At 36.7% G+C, this 13,932-nt stretch overlaps 1 protein-coding gene across 23 annotated transcripts in view; it reads left to right on the top strand.

Moving 5' to 3' along the window:
- Nucleotides 1-13,932, top strand: part of SOX6 (SRY-box transcription factor 6) — a 371,335-nt gene that overhangs the window by 110,632 nt on the left and 246,771 nt on the right. For 2 of the 23 annotated variants that reach the window (XM_085581451.1, XM_085581450.1), the window contains exon 1: nucleotides 2-13,932. This exon is cut by the window's right edge and continues 3,411 nt beyond it. The exons of 20 other annotated variants lie outside the window; for them this stretch is intronic. The gene's annotated coding sequence lies outside the window, so the exon portion shown is untranslated. Of the gene's footprint in view, nucleotide 1 lies in introns of those variants that run through there. One more of the 23 variants, XM_085581452.1, reaches the window with a different exon arrangement.

Genomic DNA, 13,932 nt, shown 5'->3' with positions numbered 1-13,932 from the left:
TCATCTTCTCAAAGGAACAAAATCTTTTCTTTCTGTTTTTCATTATAAGAGAGTTTAGTTTTTAAAAGAATCTTTGTTATTTTACTTAAAGTATCAGCATGTGAAACAGCATATGTTGATCCTCAGTTTCCTCAAATGAATGAAAGAAATTAAACTTGTGTTTAGCTTTGGTAAGAAGATACGTTTCTAAGCCATATTTCTGAGCTGCACAACGTATGTAGCTGTGAAATATCATAACAATTCTTTCCTGGTTTGTGGTTAAGGGTGAGAACTGATTACAAAACCTGAGGAGTCCTTTGCAATTGCAAACTAATATATTATGTAAGTCTGTCTTTAGTTGTGCTTAGATGTGTCGTGGGGGTTTACAGGAACCTTAATGTTGCAGAGCTCTTTCATTCAGTTATTAGATTTCAGTTTTCGTACTGTAGGAATTATTTAAGTTTGTTTTGATATTGTAAACATATTTGTCTGTTTGTTAAAAAGTTTGGTTTTTTTTTTTTTTTTTTGGTGGGCTTTCAAAAATCTATGATCTGGGGTTAGAAGAAAATGGATGTTTGGTAAACATACCACTGTGTTTATACAGAGAAATGCAAATGAAAACTTTAGGTTAGTTGAATACATCCTTATAATTTTAATAATTTTTTTTAAAAAGCTCAAAGCCTTATCTTGGGAAAACTTTCAAATTTGTGCCCCTGATACTAATAAATCGGTATGATAAACATTTATGTTTTTCAATGTAGTCTTCACCATTTAGCTTATTACAGGAGTTGTGTAAAGTGTTTAGATGATAGTCTATTACTGTGGAAACTAAGAAAGTCTGTGTTCAGCATTTGATAACTTTTCCTAGTTGTGTGCTGTTACTTCAATTAGTAGCACTTAAAAAAATCCTGATTTCCTTGTAGAATGAAATTCAGTATGTACACGATGTGGCTACAGTATCTGTCTTGGCAAAAAAGAGTCCAGATTTTAGCCTGTTATGTATGAAATAGCCCAAAAGCTGTATGAAAGGAATTGTGGTGATACAAGAAAGAAAACACAGATAAAACCTGAAAGTATTCCAAATCTAAAGGCTGAGCCCCCGTAGCAGTGTAATAATTCTACGGGGTAATTTTCATGAGCCATAGAGAAAGGAAGAAGAAACCTTTTAATTTTGGGAATGGGAATAAGATCCAGCCTCGGGCAAAGGAGAAAGAGAAAGGAAGAAGAGGCAGTGGGGAAAGTGAAAGGGAGAAGTGGCGTTTGTCTGACAGCGTCATTGTATTGCGCGTGACTTTGGCCTCCTCGAGCACAGGGACAGCTGGTGGCCAAGCTCTCTGAAGGGCGTCTCACCATGTTACACTAAAGTCCTAGAATTTGCTGATGGTAGAGCTATCAGGGCAACAAATGCTGGCATTTTGGGAGCCATGCTAAATATTCAGACATTCACAGAGGCAAATAACTTTTGGAGGCACATTTTAGCTGAGTATTTTAAGGAGAACGGGGACAACGTAAATAAGCTGCATTTTCTGAGTTTGATCACCGGCATCTAGGAAATATATGAAGAGCAAGAAACCCAATGATGAAAAAATTATCACACAGGAAATTATATACGTAGAAAAAACGAGATTGTAATTAGTGGAGGAAAGTAAGAAACTGATTAGAGAAATGAAATTTCCCAGATGTTTAAGGAAAAAATGAAAGTTAAATTAGATAAGCTCTTTTAACTAGTATTGGAGAGGAGTGCTTCCTTCAGAATGGGAGAGCTAAACTTAAAATTAGAAAAGAGCTGGCAACTTGAGTTTAGCTCAACTGTTTTCCTGCACGAGTGACTCTTAGGAATGCTCTGCTTGGAACATCATCAGGAACAACTAGTATAGAGCTGTTGGGGAAAAAGTAAAGCACAAAATGAAACTCTCTGTATGCTTATTTGGAATGATTAAAGTGATTATATTACTTATGTGTGTACTAACCCACAAATTAGACAAATTGGTTGGATTTTGAAGTAGTACTTCAGGATTTATTGTATTTCATGTATATATGTAGCTGACACTTGAGCTCTAGCACTGTACTGGTTCAACTGGTTCATTTTAAAATTAATTGTGAGCATTAGCTTATTGACAGAATCCTAAATTATCAAACACTACCTGCAAATGAACAGAAACAGTCTTGATCCCCCTCAGCTATAAACCAGTATAGCAGTATATAGCTGTTATTTAATTATTATTATTATTTATATCAGCTGGGACAAAAGTAATGTTCTTAAGCAAAAGATAGAAACAAAAGATATCAAGCTGAAACTCTGGGGTTTTTGTGTCCATTCCAGTGGTTTGTTTCAACAACACAATAGTGTAACCTGGGAAAAATGTCCCTCTACAAGGCAGTTTAGCTGGCACCACTGCTTTTGTGCCAGTTCCTGTTCTCAGTTGTGTATTACAGGAAAAAAAAAAGGAGAGAAAAAAAAAAACTCCAACCAAAAAAGTTAGACGTGTCTGGAACAGGTTGATAAGAACATCATCTGATTTACTGGAACTAGTTTGACTGAGTAGGGTGTTCATGTTAAAGGAAATTGTATTTTCTTCAATGCAGACTCTGTAGATCCCAACCTGTTTAAAGGCTTAATGTCGAGGAGAGATGAAGCTCCAGAGGTCTCTGACTAACTAGACACACATCTGGAAACACAGCTGCACTCAGGGAAGGCTGCAGAAGCAGTTAGCCTGCAGCAAGCAAACCATTCCTGTCACTAAATGGTTGGTGCAGTAAGATGAGATGGTGCGGAGGGCGGAGCATAAATATCTATATGTTGCTTGATTCTCTACTTTATAAAAACCTGTCAGTAGCCAGGAAGAATCTTGTCTACACAAACAGATGGCCAAAGCAAAGTTTGGGCCAGGTTATTTTTGTTTCTTGGACCACACCTTGTCTGTGGCGACAGCACTGGAGAGAGAATGTGTTTCAGGTCATTAGGAGCTCAGTGAAGCTCTATGGATAACACTGAGGTATTTTATAAGATTCAGTGTAAAGCTGCATAGTTCAAGGGAGCTCATGTCTTACTAGCTATGGCTAAGGTCAGTTATCCACACAATGAGGGGGAAACTCTTTCATAAACAAGTAGATAAATATGGTGCAGGTGGTGCTTAGCCTTGCTTCAGGCTGTAATGTTACCAAAAGAGCTCAAGAACAGCTTCAGATTTTACAGTCCTCATGGAGCATCAGCAGCATAGAGTGGTCAGGTATAAAATAATGTAAAATTTGTGTCATGGAATAAGGAGAAATTCAGGGCATTTTCATGGCTTTTCATACAGATGTCTATCTCTACAATATATTGAAGAGAGAATATAGAATCATCAGAACTCTTCTTCTAGAAGAAAATAAATTGTAAAATGCTGGAGCTGAAAAACCAAATTGAGCTTACCTAATCTAAACATTAGAATAAAACAGGCCTAGTGTCTTGTGGATTTTTATTTCTGCAAACTCTGTAATGTTCCATGTGTTTCAAAAAAGCTGTTTAGGTATATTGGTGTTTATTAGTACTTGATCCATGTCTGATAACAGAAAAAAATCATAAGAATTAATTTTGCCTTTGGGGCTATCATTTTAGCTGTCTTATGAAAAATAATTATATTTTAAACAGCTGCAAAAAGAGAAGAGCTTAAAGAGTTAATTGAATCACATGCTGCTAAAGGAAAACATTTTCTTTCCTTTTTTTTCCCTCATCTGAAGTAGGAGTTACATGTGTTCCTTATTACACCCAACATAGTCCAGTAGTTTTTTAAAAAGACATCCTCATGCAGCAGTGTATTCTCAAAGACACATTATTTTCAGCTACCAAATCCTGGAGCAACCCAACATGTGTAATTTTTCACCTTCTGAATAGTGTTCTGTGGCTGTAGTGGATGATAGCACTTAACATCCACACAACTGTAAAATGAACTCCCCTGCCTGTCTTTACTACATTTTGGGTTTTGGGTGCATTTTTATAGATGCCAGAGGAAACTCTGCTGGCATTTCTTTCAAAGATAGTCCAAATCAGTGTTGGTGTAGTTATTAATTATTCTGTGGCGTTTAGGCCAAATTTTTGAATGGAAGTAGAAAACACACAAAAACAACCAATGAAGACAAAACCCCCAGCAAATTTACTTCAATTGCAATCACCCAAGTTTGTGAGAGCCAAAGGAGAGTAGACTGAGTGTTTTCCCACAAATGGGTCTCTTTTACAGACCTTGCTGATGAGGTTGTGATGTGCAGGTGTTCAGTGTTGGAGGCAAACAGGGGTGTTCAGAACAAAGTGGAGATTTTTCAGGGCACTTTCTGCTTCAGTAGGTCCAGCAAGCAAACTCTGTGGTGCTGGGAGAAGGCCAAGGCTGGGCACTTCAGCTGCACATCCTTTTGGTCTTTCTAACTTTGAATAGGATAAAGTAAAAAATACATAACAGTTTGTCTGCTCTCTAATAGTTTATGCTCATGTGCAAGTTTCCTGGCATTTTACATGTGTTTAAACCTCAGTGCAGTAGCCAGATCCTAATTGTTTATTCTCTTTTATTTTTTTTTTAAAGCAAAGTTTTCATCAGGACTGTGTTTGTCTAAATCCAGTCTAAAGAACTGTTCTACCTCCATATTAACTTGGATTTAAAAAAGCCACATGTACAAGCATACACCCCACTTTTTTGCATGAAAACTGTGAGCAAAATATAAAATGTCCTTATTCTTGCTTTACCGGGGTAGGCTTTTAGCATTTATTGAGGTAATATATATGGTTTACTAGTTTATACTGAATCTCTCAAATCTCTCTTTTTCAATAGACTGCTTTTCCTTTGCAAAAATTATTTTTAGGACACTCTTGGTTCATCCTTCTACTTTGCCCATCACCTGTGGTCTGTTTAACACTAGCACCACCTTAGAGAGCACAGTGCTGAGGGAAATCAAAGTACCTGCTGGTGACCCCGTGACAACTGTCTGGTAAACCTGATTACTAACCTAGAGCTTTGTTTAATCTAAAAGCCAAATAAAACCCTGCAGGGTAGAAACATTGTTTTGTTCTAAATGCCTATTAGGAAGGGAGCTGCTGTGTTATAAGCAGCAGAATAATAAACCTCCCTGGCTTGTCGGGGTTCAGATCTAGGCATTCAGTGCATACTTGCCTGGACTTCCTATTGCAAAGAAAGAGCTAAGTTTTGGAATTGATGTCGAAGTCAACTAAAACAATAATCAGTAACAGCAGCTTTGTGTTTCAGGGAGGATCAGAGTCGGTTTTGAGCTGAAGTGATATAGTTCTAAAGATAGTATATGGACTTCATTAGGGTTATTCTCTTCTGCACCCTACAGCTGTGACATGGAATCCAGAGTTACTGGGTCCTCTGTCTGCTGCTATCTGATTTTACCTGCCTTCTTTTCTTTGCAAGCAAAGAAAGGAATGAATAGAAGAGACTACTTAATCTGCTAGTATCACTAATAATTTCTGCATTGTATGAGAAATGTCACTTTTCTATTTTCCTAAAACTGAAGTTTTCAGGGAATAAATTAGAAAGAAAGCTCGGTGCCAGCAAATAAATTATTTAGCCTTTTTATAATTGGTTTATTTTTCCCTATCATACCATTCATTATCCTTTAAGGGTAAAATCAACATGGCTTAGGTCACAGATGATCATATAAGTTGTAGAAATTTTGATTCATCAGGGGTGATGTTCTGGTTTTACTTCCTTAGCTCCACCAGTGAAGCAACCATTTAAGTATAAAAAATGTGCCAGTATGGTAAAATACCTCTTAAAAAATTATTAGAACTAGAAAAAAATGGGTTGACTGACACCAGCCAAATCTAGAGAGACTGAATCATACTGCAGCAAGTGAAAGAAAAAATATTTGTTGTTATAAAAGTATTGTTTTGTGAACCTGCAATATTGTTTTTAGAACTAGAGTGGGATCTCTTCCCACTCTGCTTTAGAAAATTTGTGAGCAAGCACTATATCAATTTCTGTAGTTCTCACTACTAACAATTAGCATAGTGAATTCCATCCATGTTATGTATAGGTGTGTCAGTCTAAACAACATATAATTATATGCAGGGTAGAGAATTTTACCTCCATATTTATGTATCTGTGTACATAAGCATGCACACAAATACATGCACACATGGACACAAGTCTATTTCAGCCATTATTTATATGTATTCTATATATGCAAATGCATAGGTGAACATATATATACATCTGATGATCATGTGTGCACACAGGCGCAGTAATACCTTATGTGATTTTCATACTGATATTTGTCACAAAGCTTCACACTTCCTCAAAAAAACTGTCTGGCTTCCATAATTCTACTTTCAGAGATTGCAATCTATAATTTAGAGAACTAATACACTATCAGCAAAAATTATTGAGAAGTACTTGATAATATCAGGAGTACATGGGAATGCTGATGATTCTTCCAGGCCATTGGTAGCAGTTTTATTTGTGTAATGCATGGGTCAGTTCTAGCAAGAAATTGGCCTGTGGCCATCCCTGTCTTCTACCTTGCACTTGCAGGATTTCTATTATTAACCAAATAGAGAATTGGACATTGTACATGTTTAATTATTAGCTAAGATGTTATTAAAGTTGTGTTTAGGGATTATAGAGATATTATAGATATTTTTGCCAATTAAAAAAAGTCTTTGTAATATTTTTTATTTTAGAAAGATTTCAGGAGAAGTCTTTAAAAAATGCCTTTCTATATCTGTAGTAGTCCATGAAGGGCTTGTGTCTCCTAATTGATGTAGTTGTCTGCAACATAATTCTTTTTCTCATTGTTTCTGTTACCATCTTCTGTAGAATACCATCATCTTCTACTATGATATTATATTGTGAAAACTGAAAATTAACCTAATCAAAATAGCTTTCAGATGCTTAATTAGATTTTTTGTTTGCTAGAAAATAGGGTTTTTTAATAGCTTTGTTTCTTACAAGATAAAGCAAGTATTAATTCTGTTTTCTAGTATTCATCCTGCTTTGCTGATCAGATTTCTTTAATTATAAGAAGTGTTTATCACTTTTCTTTTCCATAAAAAAATAATAGGGCATGCATACTTTACAGCTTGAACCCATATGAAATGTTTTCTTTCATCCTTGAAGTCAGTGGACAGGTGATTAACCCCAAAATTTGCACCAATATTTTTAACAACTGATGGCTTTAGTTTAATGATAAAATAATTTAGGGACCTTTTTTTTTAACATACAGTTTAAGAAAGCACTGGTTCTCATTATATGACACAGAGTTTTTGTGGAATTGCTGGGATTTGCATGTGATTGGTAGAGGTTTGCTATTGGCCTGAGAGTATCAATATTGAGCTAGTGTACACTTGTGATGGCCTCAGAATCATGGACTAGTAATAAGGGGCCTAGAACCAGGGGGCTTTGTTCCCTTTTGGTTTCAACAGATTTATTCCCACCTAAAAATGTTTTTGAGCACTGTCAGTCATTTACTTTTCCTGCCAGGTGATTGTGGACTCACTGGTAATGTTTTGCTGGCATCACCATTTTAGTTTGCAGACAATATTTCCTTTTTTCTCTACAATTCTATTTAATACCATTGTCATAGCTGAAGACCCAAGTCGCTCTCTCAAGTCCATGGAGTTGTATTAATTTAATTTCATGAAACCTCATAAAGACCATTAAGCTTCATGCAGGCACCTGCACTTTGCTTATAACTTATACATCAGACTACATGGTCAGGCATTTAATTTTCTTAATTTAGAAATAATACTGGATCAAGACTTGTAATACATTGGTTTGTTGTCTTATGGCTTTGGATAGTGCCAATTCTTCTTTCTACTCTGTTACAAACATGGCATAGTTACCCAACCTTTGTTATCCTATTATTCTGGTTTATAGATTGATAACCATTCTGTGAGCTATGAGGTGTGGACCTGCCCCTGCTGCATTCCCTGAAATAAAGAGAAAAAGAAAAACAAGAAAGAAAGGAAAAAAAAGACCCCCCCCCCTCCACTAACCATTAAATTGTAGGGTGATCTGGAGATAAAAGCAGAATCTCTTTTTTGCTTTTCAAATATTTGCTTGGCCTTCAAAAGGTATTTGCCTTTTGTGTTTACACTGGATTTATTTTTTTGGCCTACATGCAGAAAGGGAATGATACATTAAAGAATAATGGACAATAGTGAGGAAAATGCTCTCAGTTTTCACATCTAGCCTGTATTTTCTACTTCAGGTTTATTTTTTTAATCTTGTCTACTTCTATTTAAATAGAAACTGCTGAGTATTGTAAAAGGTTGTAAATGTGAAAGTATCAGATGAAGTACAGTACAAGAAGATTATCTACAGGTTGGCAGGCAGTAATGAGGGTTGGCAAAGTGCCATTTTCTTCTATGAACCTTTGGGACCTCAAGTTATTCCTGTGAGTGGAAGAACAATGTAAGGCTTCAAAAGACAGTGATCTGTCACTTGTAGGAGTGCTTTCTGCTTTTCCTGAGAGAGACAGGTGAGGTTTGTCTCTGTAAAGTTGTATAAATCTTCACCAAGGCAACAGGGAAGATGCTTTGGTTGAGACTTGATGTCTGTGTCATATCATCTTCAATTCTTTCCCTCTGGATGGCATCAGAGCTTCCTTGGAACCTGCATTGTGCCTTGTGGATTTATTTTCATTAAAAGAACAGGGTTTAAGAAAATTTGTCTAAAAATATAATGTAATTTAAAACCCCACACTCCAGGCAAGAACCACTTTGTGACAATTGCCTCTTCCAAGTTTATCTTTTTTGTTGCTCAAGTCAGTTTCTTTGTCATTTTACACACAACTACTGCATCGTCAAAAGATTGTGATTTTGTTAGAGTGAAGTCATGAGATGGAGATATTTCCCATATCTTCTTATGTAATGCTTTATTATTTTTGATGCTACTAACTTAAAAACAAATATGTCCCAATGATTTATTCTACGCATCTTGATTAATGTGCTTTGAAAACACGGGTGTTTATAATAGATAAAAATATATTTAACCACATGTATGTCATAAAGCTCTTAGTATGTTATAGTTTGTGAAAATTACAGTCAGTTAATAATGTGTCAGCTCCCCACTGTGTGCTTCGTAGGATACTGAATGGGTGTTACAAGATTTATTTGCTGGATTTTGCAGGTTTTCTGTAGCGTGTCAGATGCCTTGCTGATTGCTTGGTGAAGCCTAGAGCATGAGCTCCCTGCTGCAATGTTTACTTTAAGTCAATCTACATTTGCTTGAAAATATGACAGGATTAAAATCAAATCACCTCCTTGGAACTTTCCTAAAAGCCTGGATACTCTTTAGTGAGACTATTGTGTGTAATTTAGATGCACACTTATGTGGGAATCACAATTTAGTTCATAGTTCCTAGAATTACAGAGAACGGATTGGTAATAAAATATGTATTGTAGTGTTGCTAAAGTGATTATAATATTGCAAATAATTTATTTGCTACTCTGGGATTTTGAAGGGGGGATAGGGAGTTACTTCTTTATTGATTTTGTTCATAATGTAATTACAAGGATGCTCTCTCCTTTTAAACCTTTCATTCTTATGTATTTCTTTGACCTGTTCATGTCTTCTAATTCTTTCATTCATAGAGAGAAGTTAATACAGTGTTCTTTTACACATAAAATCTTAGAAAGTGGGAATGCTCAGTTAAGTTTTGAGTTCTATTCTCTTTCTGGTGATTTTTTTTTTTTTCTTGCTGGGAATACATCAGAGCATTTCTGTTTAAATGTTTCCATTCATGTCCTGCAGTGCGGGCAGCCTTTGAGTTTAGTTAAAAGGTGCAGAAGTATCTGTTTTAAAAAAATATAAAATCCTGAAGACAGTTGATGACTGGGATTAAAATTGTAGGATGGCAGGAAATTTGGGCAATGCATAGGTGGTGTCTCTGGTGTTCCATTGACCTACCATATAGAATGTTATATCAGGATAACATGATGGGTAAATTTCTGTGTGACTTCAAGAGCATCAAGCACCAACTTGTATAGCAATTGGGCAAAAAATCAAAGGAAGTTTAGAAAAAGAGAAATTGTGGGATCTGATTTAGGATTTGAGGCTCTTGTCTGATGCTAATAAAGTTTTCTGATGTCATTCTTTTTGTAGCTATAATGTACACTACAGAAATAATTTGTATAATATGTGCTTGCGTGTTCTGCCTTGAATGAGGTATATGTTTATAATTTCTGGCTTTCAGATTTAAATCTGTGAACACAGCAAGAGCTCAATGAGTTCTGATAATAATAGTCCTATAATGCAGAGATCCTGAGAACTTCCTTGCAAATCGAAGGAGTCATTCATTTCACAAAAGTAGTAGAGAAAGAAACTTGCCAGAATTGCAAGGAAAAATTTCTGCAAGGGTCACACAGAATAGATTAGACCATAATCAAAATATTTTTGGGACATATGATTTTGAGAGAGGTAGTTAAAAAGGAGCTTTGAGAATGGGTGTTTTGAGAAGTATATTTCAGATCTACCACTTTGAACATGTTTCTGTCTCATGTGCCTTAAACCCACGCATATTAAGAAATATAGGATTTAATTCCATGTCTGGTTTCTAGTGAGACCATATATCAGGAGAGTAAGGCTCTTTTCCAGATAATTACTGGGGGAGTTATAACCCTTTTCTTTTTGTTTCTCTTTCCCATTTTGTGTGCAACTATGTATGCAAAGTAGGAGTGGTAGAAATTTCTAGAATTAATATAGAAAAAACATTTGTTTTAAATTTTGTTATCTTTTTTTATTTGCAACTTCTCCAAATTTTCTTCTTAATTTAAAATTTACCTTTCTTCCCTGCCTTGTAAAAACATTTCTTTTGTGTTGGTTTATTTAGAAATATTAGGGCACTGTGGGCAGGGTTAATGGAGATATCATATAGGGTGTTTCTTGCATGCAGAATGAAATGGTCATTTTCTTTCTGTTTTGTGCTTTCCCATTTTTTATATATTTAGTTGTAATTGCATTTCATTGTGGAAGGTGTTTTCCACAAACAGGCTGGACTGGCACACTGCTGGGGCACCTTCAGGGGGCCCTGTGGTTCTGCAGAGAGTGTTTCGAGCTGATAGCATGTTTCTACCTTTCCAGCTCAAAACTTGGAATCTTCGAAATACCAAGTTTTGACCAATACAAGGTCATTTTTATAAAGTTTCTGGCAAATCTAGAGGAGGCATTCCCAAAATCTTCTCATAGTATATTACCATTCTGGAATAATTCCTTTTCAACCTTCCATTTGGTCTCAAGTGACAACTTATTGGTAGGTGCTGGGCAGACATTTGGTCAATCAGACACCTTTATCTGTCTTTCACTGGTTTAAACCTAACCTGGTGTCTGGGCTTGTTTTAAAGTGCTCCATCCCTCCTTTCCTCCCCAAAACCTAGTGCCTGGTAAAGGCACCTGGGAGAGCCCCAGGCATCTCTTGACCCTGTTATTAACCATTCAGGAGGAGGAGGAGTGGGGAGCACTCCACAGCCTTGGGTCCCCTCTAGGAAGGTCTGGTGCCAAGGCTGTTAGAGCAGTGTGCACCCATTCCACGGTTGATCCACGAGGTCTGCCTGGTAAAGCTGCACCTTAAAATATCTTGAGTGAAATCCTGATTCTGCTGAAGTGGCTGGGTACTTAGGCATTAATTTTATATCAGCAAGGATTTCACCAGTATTTTTATTTTGCAGCTGTAGAGGGGGGGAAGCCTGAACCAAGATGAATGTGACTTCATGTTGTGAAATAGATTCTGTGCTGGTTTCATCCTTGCCTTCCTCCCATCTGAATAACAGTAAATGATGTTCTCTGTTAATAAGTGTGTACTTTGTCTAAATTGCATTTATTTTTCTTTTGACATATATACCATTTTACTATTAATCATCCCCTTCTGCTCTTTACTGTACAAAGACACTGTTGTGCTGATGGAACATATTTAATCTTTGGTATGTTGTATTTTATTTCTATTGTTGCTTTCCCATTTCTTTATGGAAAATCTTTCTTTATTGACTCTTAAATCATGGGTTAAGCCCTTATTGAAAACACATTCTGTATGTACTTCTTGTGAGTGAAAGAAGTTCTTTTGAGGTTATAGGCTAGGCTTGTACAAATACTTCACTATACAGTAAAAATTCAGAGGTCTCCTATATGTTATCTAAAGCTAGAAATATACCCATTTACTCAGCAGCACATCATAAAAGAGATGCATACTATGTTCATGTCTGTCAGTGCCTTAAGTCATCACTCTACAACCTTTTTTAAATTCTCTTTTTATTGAAACCAAGAAACAAAACAAAGACCAAAAAAAGCAAAACCAACATCAATTACATGTCAACATGACATCAAACAGCATAATATATCAGAAAAATAAATGTATGATCTGGTGACTCAATGATTTCTGTCCATGTGGCATTTACAGAGAGGTAAAGAAAAGGCAAATAGCTGCACATCTGTATTGGGAAAAATGTCCAATATAAAATTGGCCATTGTGACAGCATCAGAAAGCTCTCAGATGAGATTACTTGGAACTAAATAACACACGGAAGAGAGGTTCCAACAGTCTTGCTCTTATATGCATTTAGGGTTTTGTGCAATGAGCATTGTGCAGGTATAAATCTTTGTATAAAAAAATTACTTTAAGGATGGAGATATTCTGCTTACTGATGCTAGGTCCAGGTTTGTAGTTGGATGTGTAGTACAGCTGCATGCACAGGGATGCAAAAATGCAATGAGGAAAAAAAAATCTCTGAAAATAATTGTGACTATCTGGTGAAACTATTAAAATGAATACTGACTCCAAGCCTATTTGTATATTTGCTGAAAGACATATGAAAAAGCCTCTTTGTATAAGTGCTAAACACATGAAAACCACTGAGAATCGGTTAAGCCCCTAAAATAATAATCTGGGAATTCCATTCATTATTATAGCAAAGGGCATCATAACTTTATGGTAAGTAGGGAAGGGTAGGAGAAAGGTGAGACTATGGGGGGTGGGAACTAGCAAAAGAAAACCCAGAAAGATCCAGAATCAAACACAGCCTCTGTTATTTGAATTTCTTGTTCGTTTTCAATGGAGTGATAACTGGAACAGCTCAGCCTGAACTGCCTGGCTCGACACTCCCCGTTCTAAGGAGCTTGGATGTGTTTCACAGCTTACATCTGGACAACAGGGCACAGGGAAAAAAAGGCACAAGGATGGATCACATTCTCTTTGCACAGTTAAGGCTTGAATCCAATATATAATAAATGTATGGATGAAGAAAGATATGTACACATAGACGCATACATTTATATATCTACACACGTGTTCATGTGTGTATAAATCCAGATTCACAAGGGACTTCTCATTTTGTTGTTAGATCAGTTCACAGATTATTATCTGTCTCTTTAGAGTCAAAAGAATTCTGGAATTTATATAATTTTTTTTTTCTTACCCAAGCTGACTATTTATTCAGTGCTATCTGAGATCTCTTTTTGTTAATCTTATTACAAGTACAGCTATAGGCCTCAAAGGAGGCGATAAGTGACCCATTGGACCTGGAAACAGTGCTTTCTGTGAGAGCAGGGAATATGTAATGAACTCCTTATCTTATCTTTTAAATCAGCGATAACTTCAGTGAGACCACTTGGTCAATATTGTACATCTCACTCTACGGTCTCCCCAAAGCAGTGACAAAGTTGTGCCCAGTGCATGTGACTTGGCTTCCATGGATGGCAGAGCAGAGCACAGTGCAGCACAGAGCCTGTGGGGAGAAGCAGTACATGGGAACCCCAAAGGAAATTTAAGAAGGGATGGCGTGAGCGTGTGCGCGCGTGTGCGCTGAAGTCTGAAGGCAGAGAGCTATGAGGGCTATGTGGAACATTTCCTGGAGCTTACAGCTCATAAACATGGCAGGATTGTCAGCCCTGCAGTGTCCATCCCTTCCCTCTGGGGCCCTGCCAGTGCCCCTGTGCCCTGTGTCAGGCGCTGCATCCCAGCCCCGGGGTGGCA

The sequence above is a fragment of the Lonchura striata genome, chromosome 5, assembly GCF_050655825.1.
Source record: "Lonchura striata isolate lonStrDom1 chromosome 5, ASM5065582v1, whole genome shotgun sequence".
NCBI lineage: Eukaryota > Metazoa > Chordata > Aves > Passeriformes > Estrildidae > Lonchura > Lonchura striata.
This window is presented reverse-complemented; position numbering and strand designations above follow the sequence as displayed.